Here is a 13,446-nt window from a genome sequence, read left to right on the forward strand (position 1 = left end):
GGCCCCGTCATCACTCACAACCCGTTCAAGAAGTTCGCCTCACCAAGGTGAAAGCTGTCTAGCTAAACTAGCTAACGGCCCAGCCAGCCGTATAGCTAACGGCCCCAGGGGCATGCCTGCAATGACTTGTGTCCTTGCAGAAACTTGGGGACTGTGGCAGCCTTGGAGCCAGTGTAGCACCACGTGTAGTGATGGTGTCGTGGCCGAGTGTGCCTCACGTCCTTCCTGTCCAGACCCAGCTGCCTGGGCATGTCCTCGGAGACCTCCCTGTGTTCCCTGGAGGAGTGCACCCATAGGTCTTCCTCGCTGCGTGACTTTCTCCTCAGAGAAGCCATCTCAGGCTCTGGCTCCCCCTGCATGAGCCAGCAGTAACTTGGAGAACACGTTAATGTGGCGACGGGGCCTCACAAAACGAAGAAGATAGGGAAATGGCAGGGAAGTAGGGCTACGTACGTTAAAGAGCCAGCTATATTAAATTATTTTAAAAACACAAAAATGGGGGAGATGATAATTTCTTCCCTTTTTTAGTTGTTTCTCCCTCAGGTTTCCCCACCCCCAAGCCAAGCTGTGGGAAACAGTTTCCTTTCATTTTTCTCCCCGTCACCCAGAGAAGCCTGAGGTACTATGCAGACAATGCTTTGCCACAGGGGCCAGCAGTCCACCTATCCTGTGGATGGGCCCGTTGGGTTCTCAGCCAGGCCTGGGAGGAAGGAGGGGAGGTTTCTTCTCACCTCCCCGCCCCTCAGGCTGGCCTTGCCTCCCCCAGGCGCCTCAAGGCCCTTCCTAGAGGTGCGAATGTGTCAAAGCTGGCCCTGCGGGTGTGGGGGCGGCCTGCCAGGCATCCTGCAGCCGTGGGCGGTTCCCTTCCCTCCCCGACAGCCACGGTCCTGACCAGCCCCTGCTCTCCAGCCCCCCAACACACACACGGGCCCCCCTCAGCACGGCCGTGCAGCCCCCCAACACACACACGGGCCCCCCTCAGCACGGCCGTGCAGCCCCCCAACACACACACGGGCCCCCCTCAGCACGGCCGTGCAGCCCCCCAACACACACACGGGCCCCACCTCAGCACGGCCGTGCAGCCCCCCAACACACACACGGGCCCCCCTCAGCGCGGCCGTGCAGGCCTCGGCCTCTAGGCGAAGGGCTTCCACGGAGTCCTGCTTTCGGCCCCTCTCCAATTCCAGAAGGAACGACCACCCTAGTTCCTCGTCCCTTGGGGACGAGTTAGGCGCATCTCCGTGTTTGGATCTCAGGGCACCTTTGAGCTAAAACCACAGGCGCCTGGCACCATCTCGGCTGGCTTCCGCCTGGGGCCGTCGAAAGTCTTCTCCCGTTTTCCTCTTTCCAGCAGTGCCACCGGCCTTGTCCCCTTCCTCCCAACACCCCAGAAAGGTTCTGGCCTCCTTTTCCTGTTGCGGCCTCACCCCCAGGCTGCGCCTGCCAGCCTAAGGCTGCCCGCTCCCCTTGCGTACTTTACCGTGAATCCACTTTTTCTCAGTGACAGCTCGTCTGTTTCCTGAGGCTCTCTTCTCTGTCATTTCCTCTATCAGTCCCCTTCACTTTCTATCATCCTCCCTCGGGTATCGCTTCCTTCAGATATACCTTGCCTTTAATTCCTGGGATGGCATATTATGTTAAGATATTTCGTTGCCCCCCTCCCCCAAGAAAAGAATATGCGATTTAGTTTTACGAGATGTGAATATGATCTAGCATTTTATTTTCATTTCCTTCATTAACAAGGAGACCTTGGCCATTCCTTTAACCAGTCTGTGCTCATTTCTTTATCTTTCTGAACCCTGGAGAAACAATTGAGCTTGTTTTTAGGATTAAATAAGATCAATGTGCCTGGACAGGATTTTTTAATGTAATGCTTCCATAATTTGTTAAGTTACCTTTGGTCAGTTATTTGATCTTTTGAAGTTGGAATAAAGTTTTAAAAAAATTTATTCCAGCCTGAGTTTTGTAACTCCAAAACAAATTTAACAATCACTTGCCACTGGCTTCTATTCTTTCTTTTTTCAATTTTTTTCTTTTTCTTTTTTTAAAAAAAGTTACATTCAAAAATAAAAGAGGTCCCCATATACCCCCCACCCCCTCACCCCACTCCTCCCACATCAACAACCTCTTTCATCATCGTGGGACATTCATTGCACTTGGTGCCAATAATATCAGTCTTTATTGACCACTTGCTGTGTGCCAGCACTTTAATTACATGATCTCATTTAGACCTTACAATGAGTGCTCAAGGTAGTGATTGTATGCTGGGTTCAGAACTTGAGAATTTACACATATGTAAAGTATTACACCATTATCTCCACATGACCGATGGGGACTCTGGGTCATTGAGAGGGTAAGGGACACGCCCCAGGTAGTGAAGCGAGTAGCAGGAGCTCGATCTGACTCACAGGAAGCTCCCTGTCATTAGTACTTTGCTTCATGTACGGGCCAATCTGACTTCCTGCCAGGATCAGCAACCTGGAATTAGCACCCATTTTTGAGGAAATGTACTGTTCCATGTTCTGGTCTTTAGTTCTTTAATACTGTATGGGAACTAGAACTGCATATATTATGAATTAGAAGCAAGGTAAGTGCCACAGACACTCCTACTTTGAAGGTAAGTGGCCTCAGTTGAGTGTTTATATGGATAAAAACTGTCATTTCTTCTAGTGCTCTCTCTTTCCTCTTCAACCTCTTTTTCTACTCCTTGGGAATGTAAATTCTGTCTTTGGGCTGCTGGGCACTGGGAAGTCCCCTCACTGCAGGGAAAGGAGGGGAGGCTCTGTGAGACAGAGGTGTAGGCCAGCGGCTCGGGGGCTTCTTTCCAGCATGGCTTCGAAGGGAGCCAGAGGCCAGAGGGAACAGAGGCCAGAGAGGAAGGGGTGTAGTATGTGTGAAGTGTGCTGCCGAAGGCCACCCGCAGTTGCTGCAGAAGGATGAGGAGATAAACCAGGGAGCAAGGCGTTCGAATGCCACTATTCACTCAATTGGGAATTTAGAGTTTGGCTTTGAACAAATGTTTTTATGCCAAGGTCTGAATGTTGTTCTATATTAATTTGGTTTCACTTGTTTGACAAATGAGTAGGAACATTTAATTGCTGTTGCACTTACATCTAGTGGAATATTGATCATTTTGCTGTCACCTTTTTAATAATCAATGAATCAATTAATTAAATGTCTTTATCAAACACCAGCTATGTGCAAGTTACTGTGACTGGGGTTAAGAATATCTAGATAAGACATGTCTGTCTCAAAGGAGTTTACAGTGTAGTATCTAGACAGACACATACCCAGGTCTAGGACACCGTAGAGTACAGGGCCTGGAATGATAAGGGAATCTCAGCCTGGAAATGTGCAGGGTGAGAATCCATGCTGGAAGCATCAGCATCCTTGGAGGAGGCATTGGAGCTGAAGTTTGAGAGCTGAGTAGATGTCATCCTGGAGAACTTGGTGAGGAAGGGGATGTTGCAAAGGGAGCAGAGTGTGCAGTTGGGTGGAGGTTTTGGGATTGGAGCACATCTTCCATGTATTAGTCAGCCAAAGGGGTGCTGATGCAAAATACCAGACATCTGTTGGCTTTTATACAGGGTATTAGTTGGGGTAGAAGCTTACAGTTACTAGGCCATAAAGTATAAGTTACCTCCCTCACCAACGTCTCTTGCCACATATTGGAGCAAGATGTCTGCAATGTCTGCCAAGGTTTAGCCTTACTCTTCCTCTCTTGGCTCCATGGTCCCAGCTTCTTCCAATATCAGCTGAAGGCTGGGACAAGTGTCGTCTCTCTCCTGGGGCTCATTCCTCTCTGGGCTAAGCTGCTCTGTTCCCTCCATAAGACCAGCTATAGACTGTCAGGCAAATGGCTTGTGTCTCTTCCCAGGCTTCAGGATCAAAACTCCTACCTCCTTTCTCTGTGCTGTGGTTTCTCCATGAGTCTCCACCCACCAAGGGACTCAACATCCTACTGATGTGGCCCAATCAAAGCTTTAATCATTTTTTTAAAGATTTTTTTAAAATTTATTTCTCTCTCCTTCCTCCCCCCCCATTTGTCTGTTCTCTGTGTCCATTTGCTGTGTGTTCTTCTTTGTCTGCTTATGTTGTTGTCAGCAGCATGGGAATCTGGGTTTCTTTTTGTTTTTGTTGCATCATCTTGTTGTGTCAGCTCTCTGTGTGTGTGGCACCATTCCTGGGCAGGCTGAACTTTCTTTCACGCTGGATGGCTCTCCTTACGGGGTGCAGTCCTTGCATGTGGGGCTCCCCTATGCGGGGGACACCCCTGTGTGGCAGGGCACTCCTTGCGTGCATCATCACTGTGCGTGGGCCAGCTCCACACAGGTCAAGGAGGCCCAGGGTTTGAACCGTGGACCTCCCATGTGGTAGACAGACACCCTATCCATTGGGCCAAGTCCGCTTCCCCTTAATCATTATTTAATCAAGTAAAACCAAAACCTCTGAATCCAGTATACTCTCATCTGCCCTGCAGGACAGACCACTTTACAAACATAATCCAATTTCTCTTCTTGGAATTCGTAAACACTGGCAAACTGCTACTCTCCACGAGACATGTTCAGGTCCTACGCCTGGTCCTGTGCATGTGGACTCATTGTAAATGGGATCTGCAAAGCTCCTATCAAGTTGGGGCCCAATTGACCCAAATTAAACCAGGTAGGCTTTATTCTGGTGTGAGTGGAGTCCTTATAAGCAAAGAAGGTGTGGGCTCATCTGTAGAAGTCAGAGTAGGAGAAAGATTGCTTGCACGGAGTAAGCCATCATCACGACACTGAACAACAGAAAGGATCTTTACAATCAAAACCAGGATAAAGAGGATTGCAAGAAGTGCTGAAGAGTAGCCAGTGCTACAGAGTTCCAGGAATATAAAGACTGAAATCCTTGGAGCAGAGCAGGAGCCACTTCCCTGGGATCCTGGGAGAGGCTGCCTGATTCAGAGTTGAGGGTGTGGAAGCAGCAGGCCAGCAAATGTAGCTGCCTGCCTCTCCACGCTTGGCTGGGAAGAGAAGGAGCATGAGTCGGTGGTCATGAGAGGTGCGTCGAAGGGCCTTGTAGAAATGATCAAGGCTTGAGCATCTTTCTGGGCTGAGGGAAAGGAGAGGAGGAGCCTAGAGGTAACTGGCATACAGGGAAGATTCCCCAAAGGATGGCTGGAAGAGCCTCTGTTGCTGGACTCTCTTTTCCTGCTGACTCTGTAGAGAACCAGATAACTAGAACTATGCCTGCTGGTAAGTTCATGGGGAGGGAAGGATGGCAGAAGCAGCCTGGGGTGTGCTTGCCCGAGGACTTCTATTTTTTTTTTTTTTTTTTTGGTGACCCAGGAGACTCCTGAGGGAGGGCATTGAGTTAGGGGGACTGAGGAACGTGGCGGAACGCTGAAGCAGGTGGTGTAGGGAACGGGAGATAGTGCTGCTGAGGGACCCATGGAGCGTTCCTCAGGCTCAGGGTGAGGCTAGAAGCTGTGGGTGTGGAGGGGACTGGCCTGCATAGCCGTGGGATTTTCACTGCTAGTTCTCAGGGTGGGGGCAGCCGCTGAGGGTTCAGGGGTCTGCGTTTATCTAGGCTTGGACTCTGGCTGCAGAGGAGGCAGAGAGCTGGAGCTCAGCATTCAAGGTCACGAAAGCTGAGGACATTGGGAAGTCTGGTTTAAGTGATGGATCAGGGGTCTAGACTGGTTAGGGGGGAAGTGAGGCTGGGAGGTTGCTGGCAGATGGGGAGAGAAAAGAGAAGCTGTAGAATCAGACATCTCATTGAGGTTGACCAACTAGTGAGTGAGAGGGGAGGGTACAGCCAGGGAAGGGCTGTGAAGTTTAAGGTTTCAGAGGAGGAGGAGCTGCAGACAATGACAAGGTATGACATGTTGGGTGGACCACTCCGATGGACGATGGATGCTGATGTCACCCAGGGTGGTACCAGCTAGGGGATGGTGAGGAAGACTGGGAGTGCAGGTGCTAGAGTGGTGGCCAGATGTCAGGACTGAACATGAAAATTGAGGAAGGCACCCTTCTGCTGGCCCTCGTGAAATACGTGTAACAGATTCCCACAGTTCCCCCGACTGGGTGGGAGAGCAGCTGTGTCCCGCATAATGCCTGGGCCTCGGTTAAGGCAAGGGTCAAGGCATCTTTGAGGGAAGGGAACGTTGAGGAATCTGTCACATGTCCCATTGGTATGTGGAGAGGAGAGTGGGGAGCATGGGCCCAGGAGATGAACGACAGCTGGTTGTTGATAGGACGAGGGGTCAGATGAGAGCACAGGGAACTTGAGGTGAGGACAGGGACCAGGGAGGAAAGAGGTGAGGCTTCCAGGGCTGTGGTGTGTGATGCTGTATAACCCCCAGAAAAACACTCTTAAATTTCACCCCTTCCTATGTGTGTGGACCCACTGTAAGTAGGACCTTTTGATGGGGCTACATCAGTGAAGCAGTGACCCACCTCGGTCAGGATGGGACTTAGTCCTACTACTGCAGTCTTTTGTAAATGGATTGAATATATTTAGAGAGAAAGACACGGAGGCAAAAAGCTAAAATCAACAAACCCAGAAGAGAAGGGAGACCTGCAGCTGCCACCATGTGCCCTGCCGTGAGCAGGGGAGACAAGGTCACCATTAGCTGGTCTTTGGGAAGAAAGCATCGCCTTGACGGTGCCTTGATTAGGACATTTTCTCAGTCTCAAAACTGTAAGCTAATAAATTCCACTGCTCAGGCCAAACCATTTCATGGGATTTGCTTTAAGGAGCCTAGGAAACTGAAACAGATTTTGGTTCAAAGAGAATAGTGGCATGCTGCTATTGCAAATACCAAAAAGTGGGAAAGCCTTGTTGTAGTTGGGTTTTTTTTTAAAGATTTATTTCTCTCGTCTTCCTCACACTACCCCCCTCCCCCCAGTTGTCTGCTCTCTGTGTCCATTCACTGTGTGTTCTTCTGTGTCTGCTTGCATTATCTGGTGGTACTGGGAAACTGTGTCTTTTTTTTCTGTTGCATCATCTTGCTGTGTCAGCTCTCATGTGTGCAGCACCACTCATGGGTGGACTGTGCTTTTTTTTTTTTAATGCAGGGCAGCTCTCCTTGTGCATGGGGCACCCCTACACAGGGGCGCCCCTGCATGGCATGGCATTCCTTGCACATGGCAGCACTGCACATGGGCCAGCTTACCACATGGTTCAGGAGGCCCTAGAGATCAAACCCTGTACTCTCCATATTGTAGACAGACACTCTATCAGTTGAGCCATGTCTGCTTTCCTGTAATTGGGTATTGAGTAGAGGTGGGAAGAATTGTGCAGTGCTTGATAGAAAAGGCCTACGTTGCTTTGAGGAAACTGTAGAAATATGGATGCTAAAGGTACTTCTGATGAGGTCTTGGAAGAAAGTGATGAATGTATTACTGGAAACTGGATGAAAGATGATCCTTGTTTTAAAGGGGCGCAGACCTTGGCAGAATTGTGTTCTGATGTTGGATGGAAGGTAGAATTTGAGAGTGATGAGCTTGGATATTTATCTGAGATTTCCAAGCCAAGTGTGGAAAATGAAGCCTGGCTTCTCTGAGCAGCTTATAGTAAAATGCGAGAGGAAAGGGATAAGCCGAGAACTGAACTCCTGGGCACAAAGGAACCACAGATTAATATTTGGGAAAATTCTGAGTTTCTGGAAGTGAGTCCCCAGAGAATAGCACTCCACAGGAGGATTTAATTGAAAAAGGAAGCAGCCAGCCATTTCCATGCAAGTCAGGACTGGAGATGCTGTTTTCAAGGAAGGAACTGAGGAAGGTCCTACTGTCTGATGGTTTGGACCTCTGTGTACTACATGCAAAACCTACATGTTTTTTGTGAGAGCTCTGTGAACAGAACCACGACCAGCCTGGACTAAATGGACAGATTGAAAAAAGATCACTTCAAGGGTAAAGCCATGGAAGTCAAGGGTCTGCACTGAAAACATACGCTTGGGCCAAGGGAGCAAGCCCACCCCATGTGTGTGGAAAGGGAGATTTGGAGAAGGTGGGCCACCTACCCCATGCCCTGGGGTAGCGGATGGTCTGGCTGTTACCCCAGTGCTTGAAGAGGGTGGAGCATTCACCCCAGCATTTGAGGGGAGCATGGCCACTGCCCAAGTACTTGGAATGGGTGGCACTGCTGCTTTAGGCCCGGCAGACAAAACATCACATTTAGTATTGCTACTGAAATGACGTAAGGCTTTTGGGATATTAGGATGGAATGAATGTATTTTGTAGGTAGAAAGGGCATGTCTTTTAGCGATTCAGAGGGTAGAGTATGGGGGTTTGAAGCTGTACATACACCAGAAAACCATGTCCTTAAAGTTAATCCATTCCTGCGGGTGTGAACCCGTGGTAAGTAGGACTTGTGGTGAGTACTTCACCTCATTCGGGATGGGTTCTAATCCTATTACTGGAGTCCTTTATAAATGGAGTGAATATAGAGAGAGAGAGCCCTGGAAGCATGAAGGTGAAATGAACAAAACCCAGAAGAGAAGGGAGAGAGCAGAGGCCGCCGTGTGCCTTGCTGTGGGTAGAGGAGCCCAGGTCACCCCGCGCTGGTCTTGGGGAAGAAAGCGTCGCCTTATGGCCTAGATAGAATCAGCCTCACATTGCCCATTTTCTCAGCCTCAAAACTGTAAGCTAATCAGTTCCCGTCATTCAAGCCAAACCTTTCCATGGATTTGCTTTAGGCAGCCTCGGAAACAAAAACACGGGGTTTGGGCAACAGGACAGGCTGAGAGGCCCAATGGTGTCTGCAATGTTTTGAAACATTTTGATGACTGTGGGACAGACCAGTTTGAGAGAGCAGGGAAGAAGAAAAGTCAGCACCACATGGTAGGACAATAAATATAGGAAGGGGAGTCAACTGCATCGAGAAAGAGTGGAGAGCAGAGGCCTAGTACTTAGAGGGGAGTGGTACATCACATTGCCAAATGTCTTAGTTTCACCTTTAATTTCTCTTGAGAGGTGCAAAGACTACCTAAATTATTGTCCATACTAAGTTTTATCCTTGTGAGAATTTTCCACTGTGCATCTCAAAGTCAACTACAGCTATCTTGTGTTTATATTAACAAAAAATCTTGATTTTATCTTGAAATTTTCTACAGACCAATAGGATATATACATATCCATATATAGTAATTTATTTAGTCAGTCAGTTAATGGAATTGCATCATGGGGATGGACAACCCCAAAATCCGTCAGGCAGGTGGGAAGACTGGACACACAGGCAGGAGTTGATGCTGCAGAGTCGAGGGGGAAATCCGCAGGGTCTCCTGAGACCGGGAAGCTCAGGCAGGACTTTGCGCTGTCCCCTGGGAGGCAGAATGTCGTCTCTGCTTTGCTGCTGAGGCCTTCAGCTGCGGGCGCGCTGCCCCGCCAGCGTTTCGCAGGCGCTCTCCCCAGCGTCAACCCGTCATCCCTCGTCATCCCTCGTAGGCCTCCACCACGCCGCCGCACAGGCCGCCCCGCCCCGGGATTAGCGTGCGGTTCTCTAACTGGGCACCGCGGCCCAGCCAGGTCCCCACGTGAGACTAACCGACACCACACGCCAAACCGGAAGCTCTAGCCCTTGTTTACTGCACTTCTCTCTCCAGGTGCTAGACAAGCCCCTCGCAAACCCTAAACGGCTCAGGCAACTCACGCCCCGGGGCTCACTTGTCCTTTCTGTTTGTTTTTTGTAGCTTTCGGCCGCCAGCCCGGCTCCGCCTCACCGCAGGGGCCCGCCCCTCAGCAACGTGGCGGCGCCCCCGGCACCTCCCTGGCCTGCCCGTCACGCGGCCACCCTGCTCGTCGCGCTGTGGGGAAGCCGGGCCGCGCGCCCCGCTGCGCCCCCCGCCGCGGCGGCTCCCTGCACACGCCCGGCGGCCGCAGCAACTCGGGCGAGGAGAGCAGCTGCCACCCGGCGAGCCGCGCGCGGCCCCTGGAGGCGGGCGATGGGCCCTCGGCGGCCCCGGGCCCCGGGCCTCCCGCTGACCTGCGGCGGAACGGCGAGGCGGCGCGGGAGGAGGACGCGTCCTGCAGCGAGAGCTTCCAGGCCAGCGCCCAGAGGATCCTCCCGCCCCTGCGCAGCCACCGCCTGCCCCGCAGCAGCTGAAGGAGATGAAGAAAGGCTGACGGAGACCACCAAAGTGCACCACGTGTCTCAGAGTCCCCTGACGCACACCGCGTGGACGCCGCCTCCCGCCCGCCCCTGGACCTGGGGAGCCCCGAGGACGCTCCGGCCAACAAGTTCCGGATCAATCCCCCTTTCCCGACCCGCCCGCGGGCAGCGCTGGCGAGAGGCGCCCTCCAGGCTGGCGGCCAGCGCCTCCCCGCTCAGCTGCGCCCTCAGCCCCAGCCAGGCCCTACTCCAAGTCGCAGACGAGGCCCGGGGCAGCAGGGGGGACAGCCGGAGCGGGGCCACCCCAGGCCTTCCCATTTCAAGAGGACGGCTCGTTTCCACGAGGCCAAGCAGGCCCGGCCCTTCAGGGAGAGGAGCATGTCCACCCTGACGCCCAGGCAGGCGCCCGCGTACAGCTCCCGGCCGCGAGCCTGGACCAGGCCGAAGACTGCCCCGGACCTCAGAGTCGGGGGGCCCGCCTGCTTCCTGAGGAGCTGGAGCGTTTCCAAGGGGTGGGGGGGCAGCGCTCCTCTCAGGCCCCCCGCCAAGCCTCACACCTTGGGGTAGCCACGGAGCAAAGCAGGCCCCGGGGACCGCCAGGCAGGACTCGTGGCCGGAGCTGAGAGAACGGAGCCTCAGAGAGGGCGGAGGGGACCATCCCCCAGTCACAGGAGCGTTTCAAGGAAACACCCTTCCCCCGTCTCCCCCAAAGAGAACCACCAAGGGTCAGTCCTCTGAGCCCTTCTCAGGGCAGAAGAGACAAGTGCCAGAGCTTCCCGGCACACCCCGAGTTCGCCTTCTACGACAATACCTCATTCGGCCTCACAGAGGAGGAGCAGAGAATGCTCGACCTCCCTGGCTACTTCGGGTCAAACGAAGAGGATGAAACCACAAGTACGCTCAGTGTGGAGAAGCTGGTGATCTAGGCCAGGAATCAGCCTGGAGCGTTGCACAGCAGGCCCTCTGCCCAGGTGGGGGGTGGGTGGATCATTTTTGCCTGACTGTGCAGAGGACACCCGGCGGGAAGGAGGTAACTCACACAAAGGAAGGAGTGTGCCCGTGTCTGTTTCACTTCATGAGGAAGACGCTATTTATCCCCAACGGCTCCCTCTGCCAGCCTCTTTCTATTGGTTTATTAACTAATAACTACGACAACAAAATTTAAACCAGAGTAACATAGGGCTTGGTCTCTCATGTGGATGACAAGATGACAGGGTGGCGCGTGACTATGAAATACTTGAACACTTGCGTTAGCAGTTTCCAACTTGATAGAGAAATCCATTTCAGCTCTAAATATGTGCTGGAGCAAAGTTCACTCTGAATTTTAATTTATTAAATTATAAACACACGAGAATTTGACTCATAGGAAGAATGAATAGGTTTCGTAGTTGGCTATTATGTTAATTATCACTGCCTAGGTGCTAAGCTACCTAGACACGGTGAAACCACAAGATATTCCAGAAGAACTTTAGGATGCAACCAAGAGCCCAGGTGACTTGACATTAAATTATGTGAGTTAATTCTACTTTGGGGAGGTAGTACAAGAAACTGGTTATTGAGGTAGTGGGCCAAATAAAGACCTGTTCACACATCCATCACTATTCTGAGCAAATAGTATTTTGGAAAGAAAAGTATCATCTGCAGAGAATGCTTCAGTTGGAAAATAGGCAGTGGATGCTGGCTGGGAAACTGCCTGACATCATGATGCCCCTGGACCAGCCTGCCGTGGAGACCCCGAGATGGTGTCATTGGGCAACTAGTACATGTATGTTTTAAAAATAAGTATCATTTCATTCAGAAAATGCATGAATTAATCTCAGGTATATGGAAAGCAGGGAGACTAGATTATAAATTTACAGTTCAAGCATTTTCAATTGGAAGAAAGAGGTGGAGGAGGAAATTTAGAATGATGCTTGTTTTCATATTGTCTCCTACCATAGGTCAGGGAGGTGTTCACTCTTCCAGGGTTGGATAGTCCTGGACTTATTTGCATTCTAAATGCCGTACTCTGCCATCCCAGCCTTTACAAGTTGCCTCTAGCAGCAGAAACTCCAGGTGTTTCAGGAGAAAGCTGCTCTTTTGCATAAGAGGGGATAGAGAGATGCCTCTAAGAGGTTTTCCCAAAGGAAGAAAGCTTTCTGCTGCTTGCTGAGATGTTAGGACTGGTCTTGCAACTTGCTTTGGTTGGAAATAAGGGCTAACAAAAGAACCTAAAGTCTGGGCTCCTTTGTTGGAAATCTTTCATCAGCCGCCTGGTGGGTTGCTCTCTGCTGTCTGTGTCTTACTTCCTTCCAGCCCTTGAACCAAACCAATTGGTTATCTGCACCGGCTGGGTACTGCACTTTCCTTTTTTTTCACAGTGACCTCTGTAACTGCCGCACCCATCTTGCCTTTTAGACTGTTTTCCATCTTCCTTTTCTAGTTTATCTAGTTTTTTTTCCCATCTAATTCCACGCTCTCCTAAGAGAGCAACTATTGTAATGTTACAAGTTTCTCTCCTATTTGCTGCATTGCCATCTCATTTGTACCATCTTTATGGAAAGAAAAATACATCTCCTTTTGGAAATGCTTTAATAATAACAATCTAACTTTCAGGAACAGGAGGGGTAGATTATTCAGAGCTTTCTGACAAATGGTATGTGCTGATGCAAAGAAGAGGAAACCAGGCTTTTCAACTTCCATTTTCTCTGTTTATCATCCTAGAAAGCTTTGTTCTCTTTTCAAGTTCACAGGCTTGTGTGCCAGCCTTTGGGAGCAGAGGGTACATGCTCACTCATTCCACATTTCACAGTGAATTCCCCTACGGCTTCAGATTGAGGCCAAAACTGCTATGGGGAAGGTGAAGAATAGATAAAATCATTAAGAACAGGAAGATTTTCTGTTATGTTCTTCCCTAGTATACCATGCATCTAAATTAAGAACTCAGTGAACTAATACTGCATATAAAACATTCACCTTCTACTTATCTGTGGTTTTCTGAGGGTCTAACCAAGAGTCAGTCTCTACATTTCAAAGTCAAATTAATTTGGCCTTGGCCTCTGAGAAGGAGAAAAGTAGTTGTTTTCAGCATGGTCCTTGGTGGATAAACGTCAGACTTCCTTAGAGATCATCTCCCATTCCTCACCATTATGTCCCTGGGTCCTAGCCCCAATGCCTGGTATAGAGAGGAGCTCAGGGAATTTTGCTGGGCAGCTCTTAAAAAGCCCTCAAACTGTAGGTCAGGTGGAACAGGGATAAGTCCCTCTACCACTTCAAATCTTAAGCCACTGTTAACAGATGTGGGATTTTAATTTCTGGAGCTCTCTACCAGTGATGGGATCCTCACTTTTGGGGACCTTAGCCTGGCTGGAA

At 50.6% G+C, this 13,446-nt stretch overlaps 1 pseudogene; it reads left to right on the plus strand.

Annotated features, from left to right (window-relative positions):
- The window catches only part of LOC101444400 (thrombospondin type-1 domain-containing protein 1-like), a 31,043-nt pseudogene extending 18,731 nt beyond the window's left edge, over positions 1–12,312 (plus strand).
- The last annotated feature ends 1,134 nt before the right edge of the window (positions 12,313–13,446 follow it).

Source organism: Dasypus novemcinctus, unplaced genomic scaffold, assembly GCF_030445035.2.
Source record: "Dasypus novemcinctus isolate mDasNov1 unplaced genomic scaffold, mDasNov1.1.hap2 scaffold_206, whole genome shotgun sequence".
NCBI lineage: Eukaryota > Metazoa > Chordata > Mammalia > Cingulata > Dasypodidae > Dasypus > Dasypus novemcinctus.